Consider the following 13,907-nt stretch of genomic DNA (forward strand, 5'->3'; position numbering starts at 1 on the left):
CCAGGCTATCTCCCTGCTTTCGGGCCTCCCCGCCCTTTTCAGGAAGAAGCTGGCTTCTGCAGTATCCCAGTCCTGGCCTTGAGCCCAACAATGCCCCCCCCCGGTCTCCATGGAGACACTGACACTTGCCCCAGACCCGGGTAAGGGCACCTGGAGTTGGGGAGACCTGGCCCTCCCCACCTGGGAGGCAGAAAAGGCAGTCAGGGCTCAGAGAGGGAGCTCGCTGCTTTGTGACCTTGGCTAAGTGAGCTCTCCTTTCCAAGTCTCAGTTTCCTCCTCTGCACATTTAGGGAGGTGGGCTAGGGGTCGTGAATTCCCCCAAGGATCTTAAGCCCCATGGAGTGTCCCTTCACTTATAGACTCTTAACAGGCCAAGGCCACACCGCACAGCCCTGGCTCCCTTCTCCAAGCCCAGGAGCCTTTGCTGGGCTCCCTTGGCAAGGGCCGCCCTCTCTGTTCAAGGGAGCTGGGGTCGCAGGGCAGTTCTCCTGGTCAGTTCTCCAGGTGGGGTGGTCTGGCTCAGCCTGCCTAATTCCCAGCGAGGGGGCTCGGTGGAGACGGCCTGAGGAAGCAGGTGCCCCCTCCTTAAACCCGTCTCCCTGTCTGTAATGCTCGCATCTCCAGCTCCCGACCAGAGCCTCCCTTGAGAAGCAGACCTTCCCTGGAAGCCCCCAGCCTACCTCCTGGCCATACTCTCCCCAGCCCTTGAGTACAATGTGTTTTGTATCTTCCTGTGCCAGTCATCCTGTGTGTGCCAGATGCACCATCTTGGAATTTCACCCTGGAGACGAAAGGTGAGAGGGCCGACTCCATGCTCCCAGTGCAGTTTTCCAGCATTATCTCATCTGACCCTAGCAACAGCCCCTCTGCCAGGACACTTTGGCAAGTGAGTTCAACAGAGAGGTTACACAGCGTGGTGGGGGTAGAGTCTGGAAGCAGCCCCTGCTCTGGCCCTGGCCTCCTTGTGGGCGCAGTGAAGGAAGGGACTGTGTCTTCCTGTTGGTCCTAGAACAGTTGGAGCTGGGAGTATCCTTGGATATTATCTAGTTCAGCCCCTCACTGTGCAGCTTGGGGAACTGAGGCCCAGAGCTGGGACTAGAGCCCGGGACTCCTGACCCCCAGCCCCACCCCGTTTCCTGGGCACAGGCTGTGTGCTCTCCCCGCTGCCTCCCCGTCTGGCTGGGCCTGGGCCTGGGCCTGGGGGTGCATTGGGTTTTGTGCTGGTGAGTGCATCTTGATGGCCCAGCTGGGAGAGGACAGGGTGAGGGCCAGGTCCCAAGCCTGTGCTGGGAGCGATCGGGTCTGTGCTCCTGCGTCAGAACAGAGGGTGGAGGAGAGAGAGAGAGAGAGAGAGAGAGGCCTGGGGCAGGGCTTCTCCATCAGTGATTGCACAGAGGTTTTCCAGGAAGCTGACGAAGTAACTTCTGTTGTGTGAAGAAAACAAGGCCAGACATGTGAGGATGGCTGAAACTTGCTGTCCTATTCCCAGCCTCCCCTGCGTGGAGCGGCCCTGAGAGGTCTGCCCCCAGCCCTCTAAAGAAAGGACCCTCCTGAAGCCTCTTGGTGACACCCCTTCTTGAAAGCCCTGGGCATCAGGGAACCCCTCAGTCTCTTGCCAGTTTGGAATTCAGACAGTTCTAGCAGGAAGATCTGCCTGGTGCCTGGCTCTGGTCCCTTCTGCTGTGTGTTTAACCCCCTCTTTTCTTGTCCTGTCCGCTGGAGGATGTGACTGTCCGGCGCTCAGGCCACAGTGAGTTGGAGGTCAGGACTGTCTCCTGTCCTCCACCTGTGGGGTTTGCGGAAACCCGAGGCTCCGTTCTGAATTCCCACAGGGATGCCCTTCTCCTTGCCGCTCCCCAGCCAGCTGGCCCTGCCCTCGCCTTCCACACCTTGTGCATGCTCCCCTCTCCAGGAAGAGAACCTGCTGCCTCAGGTTCTGTCCTTGCCTCTGCATCTGAGCTGGTTGCCAGCATCTTCTCTGCGTCCCGCAGCAGCCTGTCTTTCCAGTGCCTTGGGCAGTGCCTGTCACCAGTCGGTGCTCAATAAGTGTTACGAGCTTGTTAAGGGCAGCTCTTCAAGTCCATGCTGAAAACCATGATCAGCTGACTCTTCCTGATTTTACAGATGGGAAACTCCAGGGTAGACCCTGTAGGTCCAACCCACAGGGACCTTTGGTTCATGGTGCTCTAATGGGGGATTCTGAACACATGTGAACTTGGACTATCTTTCTCTTCTGGCCTGTATGCTGGTGCCAGGCCCTGAAGAGGGTTAGAGGGAGGAGGAGGCTGCCAGGCCTGTTCACAGATTATCACCCCTCCTGTCATGGACTCCTCTGGGCCTGGACCAGGATCTATCAGGAAGTTCTAGAAGCCAGGAAGGCCAGGGCACGGGAGGCAGAGGGCACGGTTCTTCCCAGGTCCTGGACTCAAAGCGGGGCTGAGAGCAGGGTCACAATCTGTGAACAGCTGTTCATGCATTTAGTGAGCACTTACTGTATACAAAACCCCACATTGGTATGGGGTCTGACATGGCCTTAAGAAATGACCTCTTCCCGCAGCTCAGAAACCTGAGGCGTAGAGAGGGTCCTGTGCTGCCCTGGGTCGCACAGCAGTGCATAGTGGCTGGGACTAGAGTCTCTGTTCCTTCCCCAGCGCCTGCTGCCCACAGAGCTGCCTGAGGACGGGGCACAGTGGTGGGGGAGGGGGCTTCAGCGGAGGGAAGGACAGGCAGTGCTCAATGTTCTGAAGCACAGCAGCCAGCACGGGGTGGGGTGGGGGGGAATAGGAAAGCCACATGAGCCCAGACCTGGGAACATGGAGTTACTGACAGGCACAAAATATGTGTGTGTGTGTGTGTGTGTGTGTGGCAGGGGCGGTGCAGCGTTTGTTCTGGGCAGGCTTGTTAAATGTATGATGTTTATAAAGCAGGAAGAACAGTGTTCGCCCATAGTAATTGCTACATAAGCATTTATTTATTTATGACTGTGTTGGGTCTTCGTTTCTGTGCGAGGGCTTTCTCTAGTTGTGGCAAGCGGGGGCCACTCTTCATCGCGGTGCGCGGGCCTCTCACCATCGCGGCCTCTCTTGTTGTGGAGCACAGGCTCCAGACGCGCAGGCTCAGTGGTTGTGGCTCACGGGCCCAGTTGCTCCGCGGCATGTGGGATCTTCCCAGACCAGGGCTCGAACCCGTGTCCCCTGCACTGGCTGGCAGATTCTCAGCCACTGCGCCACCAGGGAAGCCCCTACATAAGCATTTTGCTGTTTGTATTTGAGGGGTCTTAGAGCAGGCAGGCAAAGACTGGGTGGACATTGCCGGCTGGGTTGTAGGCAGGAGGAGGGGTGGACATCAAGGGTAGCATGACACGTGTGCTTGGAGGGTGTGAGAGCAGCTCGGAGTCAGGAAGAGGGGGCTCCAGCTCTGCCCACTTTCTGGGCAAGGGGAGTCCAGAAACTGGAGGCCACTTCTGCAGCCTGGCTGCGGGGTGTGGCCTAGGGTGTGTTGGGTGTGGCCTAGGGTGTGTTGGGTGTTGCCGGGCTGGTTGAGAGGCTTGGCAGGTCAAAGATGGTAGAAGGCAAGGCCTCTCTACCAGGCTCTGGCTTTCCCCTCTGCAGGACCCCCAGCCTCAGCCCCAGGCAGGAAGTGTTTGATGAGTGACTGATCTGGGGTAGTGGGACCCGAGAGGCGGCGCCGTCTCCCGGACCTGCATCCACCTGCGGCGGCCGGCAGGGGGCGGGGCCCGACCGGCTTTGGGAAGTTCCTCCTCCCCTGCCCCGGGCGGGGCGCCCCCGAAGGCGGCGGGGCTCAGATGTGGCGTCGCCGCCCGCGTCGTGTCCCGTCCGGCCCGGGCGGCCCCAAGCCGCTTCCCTGCCCAGGCACGCCGACCCGCGGGCGGGCGGACACCAGGTTTCCGAGCCCCTCCCCAGAACCTGGCGCCACACCGGGTCCTGTCCCCGTCGTGCGCCGTGGGGGTGGGCGCGGAACGGTGCGGGAGACACAGATCCCGAGTTCCTGAGTTTCCGGGCCCAGGGGACCCCCTGCCCGCAGTGGCATGACACACCTGCTCTGATGGTGGGTGGCTAGGGCCCTGGGCCACCCTTCTCCGGTGGCCTCCCCCTTGTCCTGCTGGAGGCAGCCAGAGCTGTGCTGGAGTCCCGGCTCTGGGCTCAGTTTGCTCATCTGTAAAAGAGAGCGATGACCCTACCTCCCAGTACTGTCGTGAGCCCTGACCCATAGGAGAGGCTCATGGACAGTGGCCGGGGACAGTAAAGAACGCCCCTGCCCACCTCCCCAGTCAGACTGGCAGCTCCTCCGGGGCAAGACTCCTCAGGGAGGGGCCTCACGGTCCCCTGCACCCCATCCCATCGCAGAGGGACAGGCTCTGGCAGTGTGGGGTGGTGGAAGCAGGGAGAGCACAAATCCCATTGCCAGTTGACAGATGGGTAAACTGAGGCTCAACTTCCCCCCATGAGTTAGTGACAGAAACAGGACCAGACCCAGAGCCCCTAATTCCCAGTCCAGTGCTCTTTTTCCGTTTTCTTACTCCACATTTTTTGGGGTTTACAACTGCAAAGCCGCAGTGGTGGAGAGGGTGTGGGTCTCAGAATATGTTCAGGGTCCCCCTTTCCAACCCCAGGCCTGTTTGTGGTCACACCAGTGACCCCTTCATTCTGGCATGCTCTAGGCCCCTGGAATTCCAGAAGGGACCCTGTCTGGGCACTGATACTCCTGTCAGCCCTAAGGCCAGGCCCTGGGAAGAAGCCTTCTTAAGCCTGCATCTCCTCTCAATAGAATATCAGCTGAATTGGGGTGTGCATCCCCTCCTTCTCTTTCTACCTGACCAGTTAGGCAGTCCCAGGACACAGAGCAAAGCTCTGAGTGGGAGATTTGCTAGAGCCCTGGCTGTCTCCAAAGAGGGTGGCAAGGGGTCCGGAGGCCCAGCTCCACTGCGGGCCTAGAGCAAGGCCCTTCCTCTCTCTGGGCCTCAGTCTCTCCATCTGTAAAATAAGGTGGTTGGCTACACTTCTGTGGCTGGGTGTCACCCCTGGGATGCCTGTGCTACTGTCATACAACCCTACACCTGAGGTGTGAGGTGGCCCTGACCTGTTCTGAAGGGACCTGGAAGGGGAAGGGCCTGGGTAGGTTGCACCCGCTATCTTTGGGCCAGTTTACCAAAGAAAGGGGCTCTTACTGTCTGCGGTATGGCAGTATGTACGCCACTGTCACTGCATGAAGTATGGCAGCGGTTCCTGCCAGGTGCTTCCTGCCCACCTGGGGGTGAAGACAGGCAAGGGGAAGAGTCCCAGCCATCCCTTTGGGGCCTGATAGTTTGGGGGTTTGGCGACGGAAAGGCACACTTTCAAGAGGTGACCTGCTGTGTGGTCTTCACAGCCAGCCTATGAGCCCAGCTTGTTCTCTGCTCTGGACCCAGGTTAAGGAGCTCCTCTCCCTACCGGTCCCGGGCACTAGGGTGGCCATGGGAGTGGCCTGGGGGGCGGGGTTTCATGAGGGGACTTAGAGTCCTTGGGAAAGGAGCTCACAGGGATACTGGCCGGCTTCCTTTTCCCAGGAGGCCATGGGGGGGCATGTGTGTGTGTGTGTGGGGGGGCAGGGCCTGCCACCTCTCACCCCGCCAGGTGTATAGTCTCAGCAGACTTGGGCTTGTGAGGAGACGGAGAGGGGGTGTCAGGCAAGCTGGAGAGCCCCAAGGAGGACCCCAGGCTCCCTCTGTCTCAGGGAGGGCCCCTGCAGCACCCCTAACTCACCGTGGGCAGGGCAAAGCCTATGGTGGATTGGAGGGTGAGCGGCTCCCTAAATCCTCCATTTTGTACCCCAACTGTCTGTGGCCAAGAGGAAGAGGGCAGGCAGCAGGAATGCAGGAATGAATCCTGGGCAGGCCCTGTCCCAACAGGCTGGGGTGGGAGGGCCAGTCTCCCGTGTGGGCCCACGTGCTCCTCAGCGCAGCTTGTAGCTAAGCAGCCTGCACGAGCAGCAGGAACACAGAGCAGCCCCGGCGTGTGTGCACGCGCACGTGCCTGTGCTGGGGGCCTCCTTGCCTCCGTCCCTAGACGGGAACCCTTCTGGTTACCCTATAGTCACCGTCACACGCAGGCCTGAGGATGGGGGTCCGTCTGCTGCCACTGCTGAGCGCTTACTACGTGTCGGGCCTGATCCATTCATTAGCTCCTTTAATCCTTACAACCCGATAGACAGGCACCCTTATTACCCACTTTATAGACAGAGACACTGAGGCTTTGAAAAGCTGCACACACAAAAGATCACGGAGCAAGAGAGTGGTAAAGCCAAGCCAGAGTTCAAACTGAGGTCTTTCTGACTCCAGAGTCTAGTTTTCCTCCAGGTATGTGTAGACGTGTGTGCACATGGGTATCGACTGAGGGCTGTGTGTGTACCCAAGTGTGCAGATGTGGGCTTTGATGGCAGACCTGTATCAGTCTGTGTTTCTCTAAGGACACCTGCTTGTAGGTGTGGATACCTGTGCCCAGGCATGAAGGTGTGCATGCAATGCTCGTGTGTGAGCATGTGACTCACATATGTACCCACGGCATATCTGTGCATATGTGTTCACATATACGACACTTGAGTGCACATGTGTGCACACGTGCACATGCTGTGTACATGCGTTCACGTCTGCACACAGCTGTGAGCCTCTGCATATGTCGTCCTCTCCAAAGGCTGACCTTGCCCTCCTGCTCACCCACCTTCTGTCCCCTTCTCAAGCTCCTGACTCAGTGCCAAGATGGGATGTGCGATGGCCTTGTTGATGGCACTGGGATTTCTGAGGATTTGGAAGGAAAGCCATTTTGGGGAGGGATATGATTGGCAAGGGGTTGGAAAAGAGGAAGACGAAGGGGATAAGAGGGATTAAGGCTGGGGGTGGGGATCAGCCTGGGTTTTCTTCAGTCCCAGGCAGGGGCAGAGGACCCAGTGTGGTCTGGCCCCGGGAGCCCCGGTCCTGCCCCTCCCCCCTGGCCTTCTCTACCCACCTCTCTCAAGGCTCAGACCCCCAATACCCCGGAAAATGCTCCAGGGAGCCTGCAGGAGAGTCCCAGGGCCTGGAGGATGCATCTGTGAGTTCTGTGCCCCTGTCCCCTTACTGCGTGTGGCAGGCAATCCCCCCTCAATCCAAGATCGGACTCCCCTGTGGTTCCTGGGTGTCGGGGAACTTCCCATTGCACCGCCCCTTTGCACCGACGCCCTTGGGCTCCTGCTGGCCGTGGACGTGCAGGCGGAGCAGCGGTCGGCTGGGGGCGCTCGGGGCCCGCGGATGGAGATGCGAGGCAGGCCCGCGGGGATGGGAACCAGCCGGGCGGGACTGAAACACAGGTACAGTCCCACCAGCAGGGCGGGTGGAGGTGGGATCCGGAGGACCGACCTTGTGCCGGGAGGGCCAGATTCCCAGTGGGACAGAAATACACCCTCTCCACGGAGGGTCAGACCCCCACCCCCCTTACCCATAGACTCACACACCCTCAGAGGGACAGGCAAAGGGACGCCCCCCCCCCCCCCACCCGGAGCCTTCTGGGCTGGTGTTTGAGGGCCCTGGGCGAGCCAGAGGGAGGTGGGAGTGACCCATTGGCCTGACAGGGTGTGCTGGGCCTCTGTGGCAGTGAGAAGGGGGCGAGGGCCCTGCAGTCAGACAGATTTGCTGTCTGATTCCCACTCGGCCTCGGGGTGACCCAGGGCAAGGCACTCAAGCTCTCCTGAAAAGGGGCGATGTCTGCTAGGTGCCCAGCACCATCCTTGACACACACCTTGGCCGTGGAGCCTATTACAGGTTTCCGGAGGTTCCCTCACGGTACGCCTGCACATTTCTTCCATAGACCTTTAATGAGCACCCGCTGAATGCCAGGCCCTTTTGTGAGACCCTCTGGGTGCATTGGTGAGCACATCACACAGGGTGGCACCTGCCTCCAGGAGCTTAGGCTCTAATGGCGGCAGGTGTCCTACGGCTTGTCCTTTGATTCTCCAAAATGGAAATTATGGGGTAAAAGAAAGCCTGGCAGAGAAGACTCTTTCTCTCTTTTATTTCTTGTCAAATATTGGGCTGGGAAAATTCCAGATCTTACTGTTCTGCTCTGGTCCTCTGCCTCTTACCACAGAAGTCAGGATCTGACTCTCCATCCCAAACGCTCCGTCTCCCTCAGTTGAAGCTGGAGTCCAGTAATGCCCATGAGGCCGGGGCACAGCCTGGACCCCAGCTTGACCAGTCTCCTCCCATTCTCCCCCTTGTCCCTCCACTGCTGCTGCTATACTGGCCTCCTTGCAGGTCCTCAGACATGCCAGGCAGGGTCCTGCCTCAGGGCCTTTGCCCTTGCTGTTTCCTCTGCTAGAATGCTCTTCCCCAAGCATCCATGTGGCTCTCTGCCTCACTCCTGTCTGGGTTTTGATGAAATGTCTCCTTCTCAGTGAGGCTTTCCCTGAATTTTCTTGTGACTCCCCCCCCACCCCCAATATTCCCTATGCACACTGCCACTTAATTTTTCTCCATACCATTTATTATTGCCATCTGGCCAACTATATCTTTTGTAACACGTTTCTTTCTTATCTGTCTCTCCCCATGAGAATGTAAACTCCATGTGAGCAGGGATTTGGGCAGATTTGTTCATGCTCTCTCCCCAGAGCCTAAAACATGCCTGGTACACTGTAGGCGTCAATAAATATTTGTCAAGGGAATGCTGAGTGCTGGCTCTGAGTGGCACGCATCCCTTGGTGATGGGGGCTGATGACACGGGGGTCCCTGACTTTTAGGCCTCAGCTGAGCCCCAGCTGCCATAAACCTGTCAAGGGCTGGAGGACTGGGGGCGGGGAGGAGGAGACGGCAAGAATGTTCTGGTTCTTTCTTGCTCTCTTTGGGACAGAAGTTGAGTGGCTATGGTAATATCCACCAAACTCTTGTGCCTTAGTTGGGACAGGGAGAGGCAGGTTTCTCTCTTTGAAAAAAATTATTATCATACAAAAATATACCAATCAAAGTGGGGGAGGTATTGCTTCTCTCTCTCTAATTCCTCCCCACTTCCTCCCTTTCTTTTTCCCTTTCTTTCTTTCTCTCTCTCTCCCTTTCTCTTTCTTTCCTTTTTTCTTTCTTTCTTTCTCTCTTTCCTTTTTCCTCAACTACCCGCCCCATCTCTAACAGCCACCAATCTGTTCTCTGTTTCTGTAAGTCTGCTTTTCTTGGATTCCTCATGTAAGTGAGATCATACAGTATTTGCCTTTCTCTGTCTGACTTCTTTCACTTAGCATAATATCCTCAAGGTCCATCTATGTCGTCGCAGATGGCAAGATTTCCTTCTTTTTATGGCTGAGTAGTATACACACCACAACTTTATCCATGCATCCATAGTTGGATACTTAGGTTATTTCCATATTTTGGCTGCAATAAAGATGGGACTGCAGATATCTCTTCAAGATAGTGATTTTGTTTCCTTCAGATAAATACCCAGAAGTGGATCATATAGTCGTTCTATTTTTAATTTTTGGAGGAACTTCCATACTGTTTTCCACCAATTTACACCAATTGTGACTGCACCAATTTACATTCCCACCAGCAGTGTACACGTTTCCCTTTTCTCCACATCCTCACCAACACTTGTTACCTCTTGTCTTTCTGATGATAGCCATTCAGACAGGTGTGAGATGATACCGCATTGTGGTTTTGATTTGCATTTCCATGATGACGAGTGATGTTGAGCATCTTTTCATGTGCCTGTTGGCCGTCTATATGTCTTCTTCGGAAAAATGTCTATTCAGTTCCTCTGCTCGCTTTAAAATTGGATTATTATTATTATTGTTATTTGCTAGTTTTAAAACGTTTTATTGGAGTATAGTTGATTTACAATGTTGTGTTAGTTTCAGGTGTACAGCAAAGTGAATCTGTTATACGTATACATATATCCATGCTTTTTTAGGTTCTTTTCCCTCGTAGGCCATTACAGAGTATTGAGTAGAGTTCCCTGTGCTATACAGTAGGTCATTAGTTATTATTGTTATTTGCTATTGAGTTATATGAGTTCTTTACATAGTTTGGATATTAACCCCTTAACAAAGATATGACTTGCAAATATTTTCTCCCATTCCGTAGGTTGCCTTTTCATTTTCTTGATGGTTTCCTTTGCTGTGCAGAAACTTTTTAGTTTGATGTAGTCTCACTTGTGTATTTTTGGGAGGTGTCTGTGTTTCTGAACAGAGGGTTCCAGCAGGGGGTTTGCAGGGGTTACACATTCTCCACCAGGACGCACGTGCAGTACACCTTCTGGAAGCCCACATGGGCCTTGGCCACCTCGTCAGAGCAATCACCCGGTCTTTAAGTCCCAACTGTTCCCAGTAGAAGGAAAATGTTTTACCCATCCATTCCCTGCCCCATGTGCAAGAACCAGCCCCCTGGGGACTCCTGGGTTTGGGTAAGGCCACCTTTTCAGCCCTAGGGATGACGTTGCCTCAGTGTTTACTAATCTCTAGAATACCTCTGCTTTCCTCCTTTGTTCTTTACACCTTCAGTACCCACACTTTCAGTTCCTTGCGTTGAATCCTCTCTGTTTGAAATGCCTAGCCTGGTTTCTCTTTTCCTGACCAGATCCCAGCTGATACATTAAAGAAGGGAAAATCAACAGACAAAGCAGGTTGTGCTAAGTGCTATGAGGAACACAGGACTGGGTAATAATGAAACAGAAAATAAAAAGTAGTGTGCAGGTAGTGGGGGTGAGGGCTCTTTTAGACGGGCAGGTCTCTCTGAGGAGGTGATGTTTGGCTTGACAAAGGAGAAGGAGCCACACCTGGGGGCTGAGTATTCCAGGTGGGGTCAGGGTCTCAGGCCTGTGGGCTGCGGCAGCCTCTCGGTGAAAGGTGCTGAGCCTGCCCCTGCGGGCGGGCGATGATCGGGGGCGTGGCGGTGGGGAGAGGAGGTGGCTTAGTCTGTGGCCCCAGCTCTGAGGGCTCAGCCCTGGGAGCCTCTGAGCACTGAGGCCTGAGATTTGCGCTAAATGTGCGGGGATCTGGGTCACGGATTCAGCGCTGGGAAACGCATACCCCCTCCCTGCTTCCCGCCTCACCCTCCCCAGGGGAGCGGAAGCCTCTGCAGGCTCAGGCTCCTAAGAAGTGCTGGTCTCGCCGCGGCCGGCAGAGGGCAGTGGTTGCCGAGGTGCGCGCAAGTCGGGCGGGCGCTGACCTTTCCCTAGCGGGATGTGGGCGGTCAGCTTCCGCCGGGAACGGGACGGTTGGGCGCCTTCCCTTCCCTTCCCTTCTCTAATCCTCAGCCGCCCCGCAACAGATCTCTGAGCCCTGGCCTCTCCTTGCGGGGTGGGGGGGTGGGGAGGGAGATGCAAGTGAGGCTGGGCAGATCTTGCCTAACCACTCCTGGCCAAGTTCCAACTCCATTGGGCTAAGGGGAAAGGCTCCCACAGTTAGCATATTTGCTATTATTGTTATTTTTAAGCGTTTAGCATGTGCCAGGCACAGCGCTAAGTTCTTTTATCATGCATCATCTCTTTAAAACTTCACACCAGATCTACGAGACAGGTATTCTGTCTCCCAGAGCTTGCCCAAGACCACACAGCGAGAAGCAGGATTTGCTCGCTGGCCACTTCTCAATTCCTCTGACTGCTGCCTCCAAGGAGGGCGTGTTGCCCAGGGAATTGAGGTGAGTATGCAGGGGATGAGCAGAAGGGGACTGTCAGGGTGCTGACCCTGAGGGATCTGCAGGAGCACTCATCTACTCCTTTATTTTGCAGATGGAGAAACAACTCCAGCGTTGCCCAAGGTCCCACAGGGATCAGTCACGTGGTCAGCCACAACAGAGGGTTCCCCACGACAGGGGACCATGAGTTGGATCCTGGCCAGAAGCCAGAAGCCCCTTGAGGGCAAGGACCCCATTTTACCCCATTCCTCCCTGCTGTACCTAGCACAGGGCGCAGCACATAGTAGGTGCTCAAAAAGTCCTTCATGAGTAAATCTTGCATCCCTCAGTAGCTGCAGTCACCTGCCATTCATGCCGTCATTCATTTATTCAGCATTTAGTAAGTGCTGACTGTGAGCTTGGCACCCTACTAGGCGCTGGGACGCACAGTTGAATAAGGCACAGTGCCTACCCCTGTTGGCTTATCTCCTGGTGGGGGTTTCAGGGGTTACCCCACATTATGACCCGTGCCCACATAGTTTTCCTCATTCCTCTGCTCAGCCTGGTTCTTGCAACCTGCTCTCTGCCCAGGCCAGAGGCTGAGCAATCTGCTCCACTCCTGCCCCCAGGCCATTCCCACTGCTTTCTTCTTTGCCAGACCAGACAACCCTTCCTCCCAAGCCACCTCCCTCCCCTCCTCCAGGAAGCCCTCTTTGACTAAGTCCCCCAGCTGCTCTGCAGGCCCCAGTGCTGAGGTCTTGAGCTCTGCCCAGGTATCTCTGGTTTTGTCTCTCTGTTTCTGTTTCCCAGCATCAGGCTCTGGAGCTTCCCAAACACAGGGACTGCCTCCCCTCCAGCTGTTTTTCCTCAGGCCTACATAGACCAGAAGAGGCAGGAAGGGAGGTCGTGTGGTCAGCTCCCAGCACACAGGGCCTGCCTTGGGCCCTGGCCCTGGGAGCCCCTTAGAGGAAGATTTCTCTGGCACTACCAGGGCACTGACTTAGTCTTGGTCCAAGACCCCTGAGCCCTGATCTTCCACACTGTGCCTAGGGGCTCAGGCTGGGCACCAGCTGTTGGGTACCCACTCAGCCCCAGCACCCTTTGTGTTTGAAGGTGGGGACCTTCAGTCTGCACTTCACCACCTCCCGGGCTTGGCCATTTTACTGTCCCTGTGGCAGGTAGCCTACAGGTGAAAAATGTTTCCAGGGAACCAACATGCTGCCTCTTATCTGCTGGGTGACCAAAGTTACAGTGCTAGGCCTCTCTGGGCCTCTGCTAATGACACCTGTCCAGCCCATCTCACAGGTGGTTGGGAGGACCAGAGACCAAGGAGAAGAAAGAGCCAAGCCCAGGTAGGGGCTTATTTTTGTTGTTGTACTCAGAGCAGGGGTTGTGCCCTTGGCTAGGTGTTCACTGAATCACTCTGGAGGCCAGGAGTGGGAAGGAGGAGGAAGGAGGGAGCTTGCACGAGGAGGGGGAATCAGACTCCAGCCTTCCCGGCAGCTAGTCAGGATCCTCCGCTGGCAGGAGAGGGGCAGGAGAGCATCCTTGTTTGGGTAGGGAAGTCACTGTTTCCCTTCCCTCCGTCCCTCCCTCCCTCTCTGCACTCCTCCTCTTCTTTCTCTCTCTTTATCCCTCTCCCTTCTCTCTCTGTCTTTGTTCACTAACTGTGCTCCCTCAACTTGCCAGGCATTACATTAGCACCAGGGACACAAAGGCTGAGGAGATATGCCCTCCCCTTCATGGGACTTTTTGGCTAGGAGACCTCGGTTGGGGAGGTACATCATTCATTCATTCTTTCATTAATTTTACTTTTATTGAAAACCTGCCATGGGTCAGGCACTGTGCAAGGCCCTGGGGACGTAATGGGGTGCAATCCCTGCCCACAAGGAGTTTAGAGGATAAAAGGCACAAAAGTAGGCAATGGAAGCATGGCTAAAGTAGAGGATTAGGCAGGCCAGGATACAGAGATAAATGCTGGCTGGATTTAATGTCTCCCTAAGCATCCAGAGCGGGGCCAGGCACAGACCAAGTATGTGCTCAGTAAATGTGAAATACGTGACCCTTGTGTGGGGAGCTTTCTAAACAGCTTACGAGTCAAAGAATAAAATCATTTTAACTAAATGCTAATAAAAAATGCTAATATGAAGCAGTCAAAATAGTACATAAAAGGAAATTTATGGTCTTTAGACAATCTTATATTGAAAAAGAAGAAAGATGGAAAATTAAAGATTCAACTCAAGAAGTCAAAAACTGATAAAAATAATAAATTCAAAGAAAG

The 13,907-nt window shown here is 55.4% G+C and overlaps 1 protein-coding gene across 2 annotated transcripts in view; it reads left to right on the forward strand.

The window, feature by feature from the left end:
* Positions 1-11,531, forward strand: part of SMIM41 (small integral membrane protein 41) — a 43,876-nt gene extending 32,345 nt beyond the window's left edge. Inside the window, exon 2 of one of the 2 annotated variants that reach the window (XR_014233366.1) lies at positions 625-3,678. The gene's annotated coding sequence lies outside the window, so the exon portion shown is untranslated. Of the gene's footprint in view, positions 1-624; positions 3,679-11,516 lie in introns of those variants that run through there. The other variant, XM_082350569.1, reaches the window with a different exon arrangement.
* The last annotated feature ends 2,376 nt before the right edge of the window (positions 11,532-13,907 follow it).

Source organism: Balaenoptera borealis (genome assembly GCF_965194805.1).
Source record: "Balaenoptera borealis genome assembly, chromosome: 13".
In the NCBI taxonomy this organism is placed as follows: domain Eukaryota; kingdom Metazoa; phylum Chordata; class Mammalia; order Artiodactyla; family Balaenopteridae; genus Balaenoptera; species Balaenoptera borealis.